The sequence below is a fragment of the Haemaphysalis longicornis genome, unplaced genomic scaffold (assembly GCF_048455015.1).
Source record: "Haemaphysalis longicornis isolate Haplotype H1 unplaced genomic scaffold, Haemaphysalis longicornis Haplotype H1 scaffold_1, whole genome shotgun sequence".
NCBI lineage: Eukaryota > Metazoa > Arthropoda > Arachnida > Ixodida > Ixodidae > Haemaphysalis > Haemaphysalis longicornis.
Window position 1 is genome coordinate 174657626 of NW_027526203.1, and position 5001 is coordinate 174662626.

A 5001-nucleotide genomic window follows, 5' to 3' on the forward strand; every position below is an offset into this window, starting at 1 on the left:
TTGCAGATACATTAAGCATGCCAAATTAGAGTCATTTGCGCCATTAAAACGTCACAAATGGATGTTTCTTTTTTTTTTCTTGACTGGTGCTGATCATTCCATGAATAAATTCCGGTTTTCTTACCTCTGTTGGTGTTGTTTTGTCTTTGTTTTAGAGTTCTCTTTTCCACTGCGCCTGTGTTTTACTTAGCGCGGATTGAATGGTCTTCTACTGTGTTTGATTTGGTAATTTATTGTGTGCACTCGTACGCACGGCCAGTTATTCACGTATATTTTACGCCACACCGTACATATATGCGAGAGACACTGCGTTGTACAGCTGGTTTGCACGTTTCGGCGTCTTCTGGTGGCGCATTTCTGATGGAGGGCGGTGTAGTTTCAGGATCCTGTGCTGATAACTTGTTTTCAATTTCGCCACGCTATTGGTATTGGTTGTCATACGTTCCCGCTGATGGCGTAATTGCTGATTTTTGGCTAATGGCGCTCTTCGCTGAGCCGCGGTGTGGGCGCGGATGTCCCCTGTTCGTCCACCGCGGGGCATTCGAGCTCTGCAAAGAGAGCATTCCGTTTTGTATGGTGTCAAGCGCTCGTACAAGTTTATTAGCAGCTTTCTAAAGCGTCGTACAAAACATCTGTACAGGTATTTTCTGCTCCCTGGGTATGTAACCCGCTAATATATGCTTCACAGTACGCGCACAGGCTTCAGAGAGAGAGAGAGCTTCTAATGAGCTCGAAGGTGAGAGTGGAACCCTAGTCCGGGAATCCATGCGTTGCCCTAGCCGCTTTAACCCTTGTCACTAGGAGAGTATGGTCCTCTGTTGACAGCGGCTGGTCAACAGTGTCTCCCACGGCTCAGTACAATGTCTCCCACAGCTTAGGAAAGGCACGGGTGGAGAGGAGAGGTACGGCTGGGTTGTGAGCGCATTCCAGAATTTTATGTTGGAGGGTACCTAGCTGTGAACAAAATTTGCGTAGAGCAGTGTATCGTGAGGGAAACAATATATTCATTCGAATTGGGTGTGCGTACGTTCCTGTTTGTAATTGTCGGAGGGTTATTTTCTGAGTTTTGCTGAGGGTTGGGGGAGGGCACGGGAATTTCGGTATATTGTTCCGGTAAAATTCAGTAATGTTCTGATAGGCAAAAAGAGGTGTTGGAGCTGGGGTGACCTCGGGGGTTCGGTGAGCCAGTTCGCAAGCCTGTTGGTGGGCGAAGTTGTCGCCCTTTACAGAGGCATAGACAGGTGTACGATCGCTACTCGATGAGCTGGGCACGATCGCCACTCGATGAGCTGTACGGTAGTGTTTAAGTACCAGTAGGGTCGTTGGTGCCACCCTCCCTGACAGGAAACGGCGGCAGGCTGCTTGAGAATCGGTGACGATGACTTTGCTGGAACATTGAATGAGGGATAAGGCAATGGCGAGTGTTTAGTCGTCTCGAGGGGAGGTCGCGCGGAAGGACGCGCATGCAATAAATGGTTTCTGAATGTTGTCACTGCAACCATGGTTTTGTTGTCAGTGTAGCTCGCGGAATTGGTGTAAGACACGTCAGAGCGGTTGCCGTACAAGTGTTCGTGGGCTTGGTTACGAGTGGTCCTGCGCTCAGGATGGAGTTCAAGGTTTATATTCTTCGGAGGTGTCTTACCGAAATATGTTTACGCCACTAGTCTGACAGAGAGGCTAGGTGGGTTTGTTCCGCACAGGGCCAGTTGTGCATTGAAGAACAAAGCGGCCTTCTTGAGCATGTGTCAAATGGAGGCGTTGAACTTGCTGGATGACCTCCAATGAGCTCCTAGATGGTGTTGGAAAGACCCATTTGAAGAAGCTTGGTTGTCGGGGTACTCATGGGGAGCCCCAGGGCTGGTTTAAATGCTTTTCCAATGATCCTGTTAAGTGCTTCAATGTCATATTTGGTTAGGGCCATGTATGGGGCGACATAGGAGAGGCGAGATTTGACGAAAGCTTGAATTAATCTCATTGTGTCCGTTTCTTTCATTCCTCGATGTCGGCTAGGGACCCGCCTAATAATGCGCACGTCTTGATCAGATATATTACGTAGTTTGAACATGGCAAAGTCGTTTCGGTTATTACCCGCCGCGGTGGCTCAGTGGCTAAGCCGTTGCGCTGCTGAGCACGAGGTCGCGGTTACGATTTCCGGCCGCGGCGGCCGCTTTTCTGATGGAGGCGAAAAGCGAAAACGCCCGTGTGTACGAGACTTCGGCGCACGTTAAAGATCCCCAGGTGGTCAAAATTAATCCGGAGCCCTCCACTACGGCGCGCCTCATCGCCTGTGTTGCGTCGGCGCGTTAAACCACACAATCAATCAATCTTTTCTGTTATTGGGTTGTATGGTATGCCCTAGTACCGTGAGTGACTGGCTAGGTTTTATCGAATGGCCGTCAAGAAATATTTCAATGAGCTCGACGTGATGTCGGGGAGGAGGAGGGGCGGGGGGGGGGAGGAGGGGTTTCCTGATGATGAAGAGTTATGATTTCTTCCGGGAACAATGTAAGCCACAAGCCTGGGCGTATTGATTGACTTCTTCGGCTGCAAGCTGCAGTGAATCCTGCAGCCCTCCGAAAGAGTCGGTGGTCGGTGTCAGTCCAGAGGGTGATGTCCTCTGCATGCAGTGCGTTGTGAAGATTCGGTATCTGCTCTAGAAGTCCGGGAATATCCAGGAAAGCAATATTGAATCAGAGCTGAGATAATACCGAGCCTTGAGGTGTACCCAGCTGCTAATTACTCGCCGTTCACCCACCAAGTGCTTCTTAAAAAAAAGCGCGAAAAAATAGACGCAGTACAGGCACAGAATAGACAGGACGAGTGCTCATGTCTCACAACTGCGATTATTTTGCAAAAAACACGAAGCGATACATTGTGCATCCTACTATCATATTCTAACACGTCCTATTATCATAGTACGGTTCCGAGATGAAGCCGCGTTCAGACTGCGCATGAAATCCTGTTGGCATATCATATTCACATTTCATATTCACATTTCATATTCACATTTCATTTCACATGTAAGCGACCCATCGCTATGGTTCCCTTGACTGCAATGAGGTGGCCTTTTCGGAAGGATGTTCCATATATACACGGCTTACAGAGAGGCGGCCTGTGCGCAGCCATGTTGGATGGTGTGACGTCACTCGCCATTGCTGGCCTTCGTGAACAGGTTTCTCGCCGTAGCCTTACATGAGGCCGGGGCGCATCGGCGAGCGCCGAAGCGTCTTTATGGGCGAATTGTGCAAATATTTTCGAGTATCGCTGTGGACGGGCAATTATTGGACGACGAGATATTGTGTGTCAACCTTCACAAACTACGTAGTGCCGAAAATCGGCCTATAAAGCCTCTTATAGAGCTGTTCTGACTGGCGCCCTTCGCCTCAGCTCCTGTTCACACGTTTTATAGCTGTCTGGCAGCATTTTTTTTTATTTCTGCACGCACAGCAACCATGTATACCAGAGGTCGGCAACCCGTGGCCCCCGGCATGATGTCAGAACCACCCTCCCCCTTGTGACTTCCTATCTGAAGGCTGACATGGTAATTTCAACCTCAAATGCGGTTAGACAGGAACAAAGCAAGAACGCTTCCAGTTAGCATTGCCCACCATCTTCACGCTTAGCCAGATAACGTCTGAACTTCCCTTCTTTGCACCGGTCCATCGGACTCTTCTTAAAAGAATCATGAGCCAACTCGATCAACTGCAAGTTTTTTACCCTCATAGTGCTTGCTCGCTAAAAACAAAAAAGAAAAAAAACATTGGGGCAGCCTCGCACTAGTGGTATGAAGAATGGGCAAACAGCGAAGATGGCGGCCCTACCTAGCTTATGGTTTAGCTAAGTTTATGCGTGGTTATGCTTGGAGGCTCGGCCAAGTTTTCTGTGCGGTTATGCTTCAAGACTCGGTCAAGTTCTCTGCGAGGTATCGTGGTTAGCCTCCCAAGGAGCAACGAACGCTTGATCATTAAAGATGTACAATGCTCGTAAGGTCGTAACTCCGGATCTTCTCCAACTAGCTAACGTTTCGCCGCCGCCTCACCGGCGCGATATTCGTCATTGGACCGAAGTCGTCGCATCCGTTCTCCGCGCTTTCTCTTCTTCGGGAGTGGCGCTCCTCTGTCGCCACATTTCTACCTTCTTCGGCTGTTGCACCTCACATGGATTTCTGAACTTGCCGCTGAAAGTTCTCGATGGCTGGCAGGCCCGGATAGTTTTGTCCGCAGGCTTTCACATCTCTTGTAAAGTGGACCGCGGTAGCACGCGCTAAAACCGGCGGCGACTGGCTTCGCGAACTCATGGGCCTGTAGCGCGAGCTTGTCTGTGCTTCCCACCTGAGACGCGAACGCACATGAACTTACGAGGACAAGAGCACGTGAGAGATCACGCCAGGAGCGCTTGACAGAATGTTCTCGAAGGTCGCGCTGTGCCGGCGCAGGAGATGACGTCATCGCTTGGCGAGGTTTTCCTGCGCACGCACGGTGGCCCAACGCCAGCTTAAAAAGCATCGCTATTAAAAAGCAGAACAGCCAAATAACCCTATAGCTTTTTTTTTCTTTTCTTTCTATATGTTTGAACAAAGGTGAATTTTTGTTTGGGCAGCGTATATGGTGAATGGAGCACAGTTGTCAACTATGAAAATACCTAACTTAGGATATTTTGCTCTGCACGTTTTGCTCCACCATTTTGCGGCAATCAGGAGGTATTATAGCTGGCTGCATAACCACGCACAGTCTCGCACAAATGAGACGCCATTATGCTATCGCCTGGCCTTCGATACAGGCTATACTCGATCTCACGTTCCCAAAGGGAGCTTTGTACATCCTTCGTAAGGTCGAGGGCGCATCTTATCCGGTGGCATGCTTTACCTGACTTTGCGCATTTCTTGAAACGTTCAGATCTCTTTTTTTTTCTCGGGGGGGGGGGGGGGGGGGGGGGGGGTTAACGTATCTCCTTCTAACACGGTGGGCAGGACGAAGCGCGTGGGCGGCCCTGCGTTTATCG